Source organism: Rutidosis leptorrhynchoides, chromosome 5 (genome assembly GCF_046630445.1).
Source record: "Rutidosis leptorrhynchoides isolate AG116_Rl617_1_P2 chromosome 5, CSIRO_AGI_Rlap_v1, whole genome shotgun sequence".
NCBI lineage: Eukaryota > Viridiplantae > Streptophyta > Magnoliopsida > Asterales > Asteraceae > Rutidosis > Rutidosis leptorrhynchoides.
In genome coordinates, this window is record NC_092337.1 from 399,620,279 (window position 1) to 399,633,893 (window position 13,615).

Consider the following 13,615-nt stretch of genomic DNA (forward strand, 5'->3'; position numbering starts at 1 on the left):
TTTTTAATTAACTAACCCAAAACAGCCCGCGGTGTTACTACGACGGCGTAAATCCGGTTTTACGGTGTTTTTCGTGTTTCCAGGTTTTAAATCATTAAGTTAGCATATCATATAGATATAGAACATGTGTTTAGTTGATTTTAAAAGTCAAGTTAGAAGGATTAACTTTTGTTTGCGAACAAGTTTAGAATTAACTAAACTATGTTCTAGTGATTACAAGTTTAAACCTTCGAATAAGATAGCTTTATATGTATGAATCGAATGATGTTATGAACATCATTACTACCTTAATTTCCTTGGATAAACCTACTGGAAAAGAGAAAAATGGATCTAGCTTCAATGGATCCTTGGATGGCTCGAAGTTCTTGAAGCAGAATCATGACACGAAAACAAGTTCAAGTAAGATCATCACTTGAAATAAGATTGTTATAGTTATAGAAATTGAACCAAAGTTTGAATATGATTATTACCTTGTATTAGAATGATAACCTACTGTAAGAAACAAAGATTTCTTGAGGTTGGATGATCACCTTACAAGATTGGAAGTGAGCTAGCAAACTTGAAAGTATTCTTGATTTTATGAAACTAGAACTTTTGGAATTTATGAAGAATACTTAGAACTTGAAGATAGAACTTGAGAGAGATCAATTAGATGAAGAAAATTGAAGAATGAAAGTGTTTGTAGGTGTTTTTGGTCGTTGGTGTATGGATTAGATATAAAGGATATGTAATTTTGTTTTCATGTAAATAAGTCATGAATGATTACTCATATTTTTGTAATTTTATGAGATATTTCATGCTAGTTGCCAAATGATGGTTCCCACATGTGTTAGGTGACTCACATGGGCTGCTAAGAGCTGATCATTGGAGTGTATATACCAATAGTGCATACATCTAAAAGCTGTGTATTGTACGAGTACGAATACGGGTGCATAGATGAAACTGAGCGAGGATGTAATTGTAAGCATTTTTGTTAAGTAGAAGTATTTTGATAAGTGTATTGAAGTCTTTCAAAAGTGTATAAATACATATTAAAACACTACATGTATATACATTTTAACTGAGTCGTTAAGTCATCGTTAGTCGTTACACGTAAGTGTTGTTTTGAAACCTTTAGGTTAACGATCTTGTTAAATGTTGTTAACCCAATGTTTATAATATCAAATGAGATTTTAAATTATTATATTATCATGATATTATCATGTATGAATATCTCTTAATATGATATATATGCATTAAATGTCTTTACAACGATAATCGTTACATATATGTCTCGTTTAAAAATCATTAAGTTAGTAGTCTTGTTTTTACATATGTAGTTCATTGTTAATATACTTTATGATATGTTTTCTTATCATAGTATCATGTTAACTATATATATATATATCCATATATATGTCATCATATAGTTTTTACAAGTTTTAACGTTCGTGAATCACCGATCAACTTGGGTGGTCAATTGTCTATATGAAACATATTTCAATTAATCAAGTCTTAACAAGTTTGATTGCTTAACATGTTGGAAACATTTAATCATGTAAATATCAATCTCAATTAATATATATAAACATGGAAAAGTTCGGGTCACTACAGTAATGACCTGGAATTTTCTGACCAAATTATACTTATGAGATTAATATTTACATAAATTAAACCATACCAACATGATAAGCAATCCAAATTGTTGAGACTTGTGTTTTTGAAAAGAGTTTTACACAACGTTTGACCGTCCAATATGACCGATGATATCACGAACTATATAACATACGATAATTATACGTTTGTGTATATATATGTATTTATATATATTTAACATGATCTAAGGATGGTTTAACATCTCATTGTGTACTAATGACAATGAGTTATAAGTATATTTTGAAATTACTAACTTAAGTTTTCAAAACGATAACTATACGTAACATTCTTTGATATATATACTTATAATCTATAATGCTTATACATGTATCGTATATATAATGTATTTAATCACTTTTTAAGGACTTAAATACATAAAACAATATAAGTATATTCACAAAAGATAGCTATATTTGAATTCTCGTTCCGTTTCCTCAAGATTTCTATACGTATATCTAGGGTATATGTACCCGTATCATACCCAGCTTCTATACGTATTTAATATTGGTAAATACACATCAAATCAACATCCTAATCAACATTATTACTGCCCTAGATATGAGGTAACTAGAATTTGTCAAGTAGTATGAATTATTAGTAAGAAAACAAAATTAGGAATCCTTTTCTTTCTTTATAAACTAAAAACGTTTTTATAAATGAACACCATTTCTTCACTCCATTTTCTCATACCTACACCCTCATTTCTCTCTAAAAATACTCCTAAATTCATACTTGATCATCTCCAAGCATTTTCCCCATCATTTAGCTTCAATTACAAGCCTTAAACACCATAAGAAAACTCTTTCAAGAACATATCAAAATAACCACCCATTTGAAGAAGTTTACTTCCAACCTTTTGATCTAACTCCACCACTCTTTGATTCCAAGATTATTTCATATCTTTTACAATAACTTTGTCCAAGTAACTTGAGGTAGTAACCTTGTTCATAATCTTATTCAATTCATATTCATATAGCTATCTTATTTTGTGGTATAAAATTTTAACAACAAGAACATAGTTTGAATGATTTCAAACTTGTTTGCAAACTAAATAGATCCTTCTAACTTGACTTTTAAAACACTTCAAGACCTGTAATATATCATAATGATATGCTAACCTAACAAGATATAACTTGGTTTTACAAAGAACATCTTAAAAACTGAATCTACGTCGTCAGAGTGCAACCGGGGGCTGTTTTGGGTTGGATAATTAAAAACCATCTTGAACTTTGAATTGGAAGTTCATGTTCTGGAAAAATGATATTTCTTATGAATATGTTAACACATAAAAATTTCATGGTTTAACTCAAAGTGTAAGTATTTTTAGAAAAATGATCATTAAATGTTGTTTTTATGATGGAAAATGATCACTTTCATAAGTTTCACCAAAGTTTGATCTATAACCTATGATTTCGAATACAAACTAACGTATTTTCAGTTCATATTCTTAAAATTTGACTCGATCCAAGGAAGTGGCAAGGTGAACCAACAAAAACGGAGTTGTAATGAAGAAACTACGACTAAAACAAGATTGGGTATCCGAAGCTAGCTTAGCTACGAAAATATTTGGAGAAAAAGTAAATTAATCATATCTTTTCTAATTAATATGATATTTTATATATAATTACTTATGATTTGATTTTATATATTTCAGGACCACCCGTAAACAACACGAGAAGATTAATCATAAGACCTCATGATTGTACGCAACACGTCATTTGACAACACGGTACTTTATGTACGCAACACGTCATTTGACAACATGGTACCATGGGTTGAGATTAATTCTGATCAATACGAATACGATGGGGTCTTTATTTATTTTATTTAAGCAACTAATTGTGGACCACTAACATCGGACTGCTAACTACGGACTAAGAAAATATTAAAAGTATTAAAAGTATATATATATATGTAATGATTACTTAAAAAGAAAATATGTTGATATATTATATATATGGTTAGGTTCGTGATATCTATCGGAGACCAAGTCGAATTAAATACCTTCAAGGCAAAAGTGAGTTTCATTTGCTCCCTTTTTAATTGCTTTTGCAATATATATTTTTGGGCTGAGAATACATGCGCTGCTTTTATAAATGTTTACAAAATAGACACAAGTACTTAAAAATATATTCTACGTTGAGTTGTACCACTGGCATATTTCCCTGTAGCTTGGTAACTACTATTTACATGGGTATTGTAAACGCGAATCCTGTTGATAGATCTATCGGGCCTGACAACCCCAACCGGACTGGACGACCAATATTCAACGGTTGCACAGTACTTCGTTTTGGTGACTACACTTGGTACGGTGTAGTGAGATTTCATAATAAAGGGAATATGCGACGTTGATTAAATGTTAAGTATGGTTACCAAGTGCTCAACCACTTAGAATGCTTTACATACACTTGCGAGTGTATTATGTTTATGATTATGAAATCTTGTGGTCTATTAACATATTGAAATGATTGTTATGATAAACCTATGAACTCACCAACCTTTTGGTTGACACTTTGAAAGCATGTTTATTCTCAGGTACGAATTAAGTCTTCCGCTGTGCATTTGCTCAATATAAGGACATTACTTGGAGCCGATCATCGCAATGGGACCAAATGTTGATGACTTCGTCCAGGTGGATTAGGACGGGTCCTTTCACCAACCCTGCATTGTTCAGTTGTTCAAAATAGTCATATGTATTTTTACTACAAAATACATTAGGTGAGTTTCATTTGCCTTTTTACCCTTTATATTTTTGGGCTGAGAATACATACGCTGCTTTTATAAATGCTTTACGAAATAGACACAAGTAATCGAAACTACATTCTATGGTTGGATTATCTAATCGAATATGCCCTTTTTATTAAAGTCTGGTAATCTAAGAATTAGGGAACAGACACCCTAATTGACGCGAACTCTAAAGATAGATCTATTGGGCCTAACAAACCCCATCCAAAGTACCGGATGCTTTAGTGCTTCGAAATTTATATCATGTCCGAAGGAGGATCCCGGAATGATGGGGATATTCTTAAATGCATATTGTTAATGTCGGTTACCAGGTGTTTAATCCATATGAATGATATTTTTGTCTCTATGCATGGGACGTATGTTTATGAGAAATGGAAATATGAAATCTTGTGGTCTATTAAAATGATGGAAATGATTATTTATGTTAAACTAATGAACTCACCAACCTTTTGGTTGACACTTGAAAGCATGTTTATTCTCAGGTATGAAAAAAATCTTCCGCTGTGCAATTGCTCATTTTAAAGATATTACTTGGAGTCATTCATGACATATTTCAAAAGACGTTGCATTCGAGTTGTTGAGTTCATCAAGATTATTATTAAGTCAATTATAGTTAGATATTATAAAATGGTATGCATGCCGTCCACTTTCGATGTAATGAAATATTGTCTTTTCAAAAACGAATGCAATGTTTGTAAAATGTATCATATAGAGGTCAAGTACCTCGCGATGTAATCAACTATTGTGATTCGTTTATAATCGATATGGACTTCGTCCTGATGGATTAGGACGGGTCCTTTCATAACGAACCCCATCCAAAGTACCAGATGATTTAATACTTCGAATTTGTTTTTATCATGTCCGAAGGATTTCCCGGAATGATAGGGGATATTCTTATATGCATCTTGTTAATGTCGGTTACCAGGTGTTCAGCATTTGAATGAATTTTATCTCCATGTATGGGATGTATATTGAAATATGAAATCTTGTGGTCTATTATTATGATTTGATAATATATAGGATAAACCTATAACTCACCAACATTTTTGTTGACATGTTAAGCATGTTTATTCTCAGGTGATTATTAAGAGCTTCCGCTGTTGCATACTAAAATAAGGACAAGATTTCAAGTCCATGCTTGTATGATATTATGTAAAAACTGCATTCAAGAAACTTATTTTTGATGTAATATGTTCTTATTGTAAACCATTATGTAATGGTCATGTGTAAACGGTATATTTTAGATTATCATTATTTGATAATCTATGTAATACTTTTTAAACCTTTATCTATTAAATAAAGGTTATGGTTGTTTTAAAAATAAATGCAATCTTTGAAAAACGTCTCATATAGAGGTCAAAACCTCGCGAAGAAATCAATTAATATGGAACGTTTATAATCAATATGAACGGGACATTTCAACATTCTTCAAAAGTTTGACTACATTCATTAAGTCATTAAGAGGAATGATATTAGTACTCTTAAAGGTTCATGCAGATGATAATGTAGCTGACCCGTTCACGAAGCCCATGACACACAACAAGCATGATGATCATGCTAGTAGTATTTAACTTCGTTATGCTGCTGATATTTTTAATTTGTAATTTAGTATTTGGATATTTTTGGAACATTAAACAGTTTTATCATAATGAATTGATATATTGATGGTATTATTGTTTTCATTTATATCACTGTGTTCTATATTAGCATGTTTAGTCCATGAATAATTGTTGATTATTCAAAATCTCCATAATCGGTCATGTTATGGGAATAACATGGATTAAGATTAATGTGAAATTTTGGTTATATTCATTGATGAGGAATAGTTAACTTGTTGAGACCAAAATTCATATGTATTTATTGATGATGAATATTGAAATGACCCAACCATGAGATGTCACTACATGGATCGTAGTCAGTAGTGAATCTTTTAGTGATTATGTCTTTGTGTCCTTAGACTTGAGATGCACGCCAGTTTTGATGTGTGAAACATTGTACTTTGATATGGTTAAACGATGTCCTGAATAAGGCTGTTATAAAGGCCATTATTGGGTATAATGTAAAGCTCGTGATAGACACGTGCAGGCAAAATAGGATTTGTTCCTCTAAAATGTTTAGAGTTAGATACTTTTTGAGCTCCTCGATGAATGAATAAGATATTTGTGTGGCCGCACCTATATGTAATTAATATGATACTTAATTAATTTGGTGATCTAATTCAGTTCTAAGATCGAGAAACAAAATTGTTAAACAAATGAGAATGACCGATGATTCATATCTCAAGTTTAACTAAAGTATCTGAACAAAAGGACGAATGACATTTAAAACTTACCATAAACAGTTTCGAGAAACTGCCCTCACATGAATTTGGGGACAATGACGTGTTGCTAGACGCTTACCATTGTTTGTATAGTTACTTGGTGTTGTGCCATTGACAAGTGGGAATCTGTAAGATTAATGTGCAAGGTACAATATATAACTATATGACCAACTTCATTTGAGCCTTCGGGGTCACACACATATACACCGAGACGTCAAATAAAATATATATATATGATGTATATATATTACTCAAGTAACAAAATAGTAAATCGAAATTAATTCATTTACTATTCATATGAATATTAAATGAAACGAAATTAATTAATTTACTATTCACATAAAAGCGACATGATAGAAATTATTAATTATAAGTTACATAACATAACCTTAAAGTATTTGAGAAATACGGCTTTTTAAAACCAAATCAAACGAAATATGATATTACAGACAAAGAAATAGAAAATAAGATATTCTTTTGATTTACTTTATGCTACCAAACAAATGGGGTATATCATATATTCATATATATGTTCGTTGGGTTATGAGATGAGAAAGAGAGAAAGTAACAAAATAAAAAACATTGTTTCATACAGAGTATTATTTTGGGTTCATAATGTTAATCAAAGATTGATTAATTATTACTTGGGTTTGGACTAGCATCCATTGACGTTGTTTGAAGTGTAGTGTTGACTATCCAAAGAGACAGTTATACTTTTGATCGTAGGTTTCTCTCCGTTCATCAGTTTCTTCAAGAAAGGTATATCGTTAACTCATCTTATGATTTAATATTCATGACAATTATTATGGTGTAACTGGATTGTTGGAAAAGATTAATCGTGTGCATGTTTCATTAAATATATAAATATTTAATCTTGTAAATGTTTTATGAAATAATAAAAAATTATTATTTTAACTATCCGATGCGTTAATCTGAATTGCTAAAAGTACACACGGTTTTCCAACAACAAGTAGGTTTGAAGTTATCTGTTTAAGAATATTTCAACTAGCACTTCATTATCACAAATAGTCCATGGTGACATTTCATTTATGTTTTATAATTCCAGTGCAATCAAGTTATATTCCAAACCCATTTGGGTTACCAGCAGTTTTAGAAACGTAAATAAGAAGCAACATCTTTGTTCTGATTTACCCACAGAAGCACGAACATATCCCTTTAATCTTTGTTGCTATAGTGATTAATTATCACACCCACTACTGGTCTTCCTGTAAATATCCAAATCGTCATTCATTATATCAGGAATACAAAACAAAACATGAAGTATTTTTTAGAATATAATGAAATACTACAACTTGTAATAATAGTAGCAGTAGTATTAGTATTGGTAAAGCTATTAAATTGTTTGTTTTAAAAACTAAATCTAAACTCTAACCCTAAACCCTAAGCACTAGAATCTAAACCCTAATCTAAACCCTAAATCAAAACCCAAAACCTAAAACCTAAACTCTAACCCCTAAAATCTATACTATAAAGTCTAAATCAAAACCCTAACCTAAACCCTACACCCTAAATCTAAACCCAAAACCCTAAACCTAAACTCTAAACCCTAAACCCTAAAATCTAAACCCTAAATCTAAACCCTAAACTTAAAATCTAAACCCTAAAAACTCTAAACCCAACTATTTTATTTGATGAGAAACCACTCTTGAACATCCTTAAAAGTAACGAAGTTGTAGATATCTTTGAGAATAATAAACCGGTGATACCTTTTGACTATAGTTTTTTTCAACAAATTGATTTTAACTTCATGGTCCAGAAGTTTGAATTTATCTTTGTCTGGGATCACATCAAAGTTGGTAATTTTAACAAAACTACATTCTTTGAAGGTATGAGTAAAAACCCATTATATTTTTGTAAATTGTAGCCCTTATTTTATTTCTGTGTAAGATCAAAAGTAAAAGTAAATTAGGAGATTTATATGTAAACTTAAATACAAATTATTTAAATATACAAATATAAAATAACACCATAAATAGTTATAGCAAAAATACATCATAATATACAGATTACAGATTTAATTAGTAAAATCAATGTACATATTACAGATTACATATGATAATATTAGGTATGCCTAACCTATACCCTAAACCCATAATCTAAACCATAAAATCTAAACCTTACACCCTAAAATATAAACCTTACACCTTAAACCCTAAAATCTTGTAAATCCCTTATTTTAAAAACTAAATCTAAACTCTAACCCTAGCCCGAAGCTTTAAAACCTAAACCCTAACCTAAATCCTAAACCCTATATTTAAACCCAAAATCCTAAACTCTAAACTCTAAAATCTAAACCCTAAACCCTAATCTAAATCCAAAACACTAAACCTAAACTCTAAACCTTAAAATATCATATCATTCATGTCAAATACTATGATACTTTTATATGAAATTAATAACTAAATTTATTATTAATAATAATAATAATAATAACAACAATAATAATGTAAAATATCTTTTCGTAGACCCAATGACTGGTTCCATTTTCCTATAATGTTCTGAATCATATTAGGGATCCTAAAGCATTTCATGAATCTTATACTCATTAGCACAGAGTGAGATTAGCATACTATTAATATCAATATCAATATTTATTACAATATTTCATATCTTATCATATTTGAAGATATAAAGAACACAATTTAGAATTTATACTAACAATCTTGGTGGTCAACCGCGCTTCAACTTTGTGTCATTGACACAGATAGAAATACGTACAGTATTATCATATTGCGGTTGTCGGGTTGTATTTGCAATATTTGTGATTAGCATAGTGGTCCTATATATTAATTGTGTTGCTACTTCTTCAAAGAAGGTGAAGCTTGCTTCTCTAGTATCATCTTGGAAGATGACTATGAAACAGTACCTGGAAGATTTTAAATTTACAGGTACACATTGAAAGGACCCGTTCATACCGATTATAAAGGATTCGCATTAGTCCATATTGCTATCTCTACTAACTTAAAAAAACAGAAAATCAAAACAAAAAATTAATACCAGAGTTTGAGCCGCTTCGGGAGTTTTGGAATTCACTGGATCAATAACTAATTGGTTGATCCATTCCGGTCACACTGCTTTCAGAACTTGAGTGGGATTCTATTTCGGAATCCGAGGGACTTGAACTAATGACGAATTCCATTTCGTACGATTGAATAAAGAATTTTTGGATATGAAATGATTTTCCGGCTATCGGGTGGTATTCTAATTATATAGAGCAAAAGGTTTCGTAGATTACGGAGGAATTTACGGAATATGTCAGGCAAAGTTTACAGTAACAGATACGCTAAGATATGAATTAGCAGATACGCTAAGATATGAATTTTGTCTATACACTATTCATGCAATCAATGCAATAAGATGTGTCTAGACTAAGAATGATAAGCAGGTAATTTCCGACAAGAATGATGAGCAAAACTTTTGAAATGCAGACACGGTCGAAGTCCAGACTCACTAATGCATCCTAACGACTATCAGTTAGACACACTAATGCAAACCTGGTTCGCTAAGACCACCGCTCTGATACCAACTGAAAGGAACCGTTCATATACATTATAAACGATTCACAATAGTTGATTACATCGCGAGGTATTTGACCTCTATATGATACATTTTACAAACATTGCATTCATTTTTAAAAGACAAACTTTCTTTACAACAAAAATTGATGGTATGCACACCATTTCATAATACATCCAACTATAATTGACTTAATAATAATCTTGATGAACTCAATGACTTGAATGCAACGTCTTTCAAAATATACCATGAATGACTCCATGTAATATCCTTAAAATGAGTTAATGCACAGCGGAAGATTTCTTTAATACCTGAGAATAAACATGCTTTAAAGTGTCAACCAAAAGGTTGGTGAGTTCATAGGTTTATCATAACAATCATTTCAATATATTAATAGACCACAAGATTTCCATTTATAAATATATGTACACTCGCAAGTGTATAAAATTATTCTATAAGTTGTAGGCACCCGGTAACAAGCCTTAACATTCATGTTTTACCCTCTGAAGTACACCAGATCAGGTGTGTTTAAAATAACCTCGAAGTACTAAAGCATCCCATAGTCAGGATGGGGTTTGTCAGGCCTAATAGATCTATCTTTAGGATTCGCGCCTACCATACATAGACAAGTAGTTTAATGTTACCAAGCTAAGGGTATATTTCTGGTTTAAACCCACATAGAATTAGTTTTAGTACTTGTGCCTATTTCGTAAAACATTTATAAAAACAGTGCATGTATTCTCAGTCCCAAAAATATATATAAAAGGGAGCAAATGAAACTCACCATACTGTATTTCGTAGTAAAAATACATATAACGTCATTTAACAAGTGCAAGGTTGGCCTCGGATTCACGAACGTATCAATATTGAGATTCAATATTACAGGAAAGTACGTAGACGCAACGGAGATGATAAACACTAGATTGACCTCATGAGCATACCCATGAACCATACCCATCACTTCCATAGCTATAACCCATAATTTTCTTAGCTTCGACTCATTCAAAAAACTATTTTGAAATCACTCGGACATCACTCCGTCGTAATATTTTATGTATACTAATAATATCTTGAAATAATACAGAGCAAATATATATATATATATATATATATATATATATATATATATATATATATATATATATATATATATATATATATATATATATATATATATATATATATATGTAAATCGATTGAGAGAGTTTAGAGAAATATATTTTCAAGTTTCTATGAAATAATGAAACCTATTGAATTCTATTTATAATAGATTTTTGAATTATTAAAGTGAATTATTAAAGTATGAATTATTAAAGTGAATTATTAAAGTATGAATTATTAAAGTAAATTATTAAAGTATGAATTATTAAAGTGAATTATTAAAGTATGAATTATTAAACAACAACAACACAACAACAACAAAACCCAATACCACCTGAGTGATGTATGGGGGAGGTGAGATGTAGACAATCCTTCCCCTACCCGAGAATAAAAACAGGTCATTTCACCACCCAGAAAAGTAGAGAAAGTCATCCCTGTCTTTCTTCGACGGATAAAGAGATTGCTTCCGAGTGGACCTCCGGCCAAAAAGTAGGAAATTTGTTTTTTTTAAATAAAAACTAAGAAATAGTAGGAAGAAAAAAAAATAGTAAGGATAAAAATAAAAATAAAAAATAAAATAAAAATAAAAATAAAAATAAAAAAGAAAATAAAAATAAAAATGAAAATAAAATAAAGACGCCATGAAAATGGTAGAATCAGATTTTCATGGGTTTAAAAGTCTGCCTGAAAATCAATTTAGGCTCTAAGCGGCAGTCAAGACGCCGCTTAATCGACGCTTGGTGTTGCCTCAATAAATAGAGCCAAGTATGAATTATTAAAGTGAATTATTAAAGTATGAATTATTAAAGTGAATTATTAAAGTATGAATTATTAAAGTGAATTATTAAAGTTAAAGTAAAGTAAAAGTAAAGTAAAGGTAAAGTTAAAGTATAGTAAAAGTATAAAAACTATGTATGTATAATACGCGTATAAATATATATAATATTAATTTAAATCGTTATATATATTTAATGAAATAAAATATAAATATCGTTATATTTATTATACTGGTTAAGTAATGAGTTATCAAAAGTGATTCTAGATATTTATAAAAGTTTAATAATAAAGTTTTTTTTTTAAACTGAAAGCGTTTTTGTACGTTTGAAAATAGATTAATAGAATATTATGGAAACCAATTCTCCACTAGCTTTTGTCTAACTTTCGTAAGTGACACTTTTTATTTTTATTTATAAATAGCTTTACAAATTATTTCGAATATCGTTAAGAGGAATAGATTTCTCAAATCATAGTGGACCTCTCAACAGAGACTTGTAATCATAATTCAATGTTTCTGATAATTCAATCATTTAATATATTTTTTTTAATTTCGTCGATAATCATATTGAAACAAATACGTTCATATAAAGCATTATACTTTTAAATACTTTGTTGACATTTTCAATTTATAACATATACACATATACATACATATTCATATATGTTCATTTAATGGTTCGTGAATCATTGGAATTTGGTCGAGGTTTAAATGAATGTATAAACATAGTTTAAAATCCTTGAGATTTAACTTAACAAACATTGCTTATCGTGTCAGAATAATATAAAGATAAAGTTTAAATTTAGTCGGAAATTTCCGGGTCGTCACAGTACCTACCCGTTAAAGAAATTTCGTCCCCGAAATTTGATAGAGGTCGTTATGGCTAACAATGAGAATGTTATTATGACGATTATGAAGTTTTATCATGTCTAAGAAGTATGGATAAAATAATTCGATTACTCAAAGCGTATGAGGGAAGTTATCATAAATGAAGGAAATAAGATTATAGTGATTCGTCATATCTTTTGACGTCATCACAATTGATCTCCGAATTTAAAGAAAATCTTTGTAATCTATGTTGGATTTGATGCTTCGGTGATTAAGGAGATTATGATTCTCTTCGAATTAATACGATAATCCATCTTGATTTCTCTGTCGGGTATTTCACTATAAATCCACCTCCTTCGTTTCCTTACAACTCACACCTTCTATTCTTTCTCCCTCAACTCATATTTTAAAGTATTTGTCAATATGCTTCATCCAGTACTGATTCTCGATATACTCCTCACTTTCATATCTGTCGTTCTTCTTTTTCATCTGCCTCCGGAAGAATCTATTTACTTCTACTATACTCTCGGTTTTATAGTGTTTTTAGTTCTTCCGTGTCTTTATATTGCTATATGCATCGATATATACGGTTTATAATTTTTGGGTGGTTGTTGGGTTTTATATCTTCCCTTATATTTCAAAGCCCCTGCTTTTGTCTTCTATAATCATTGACA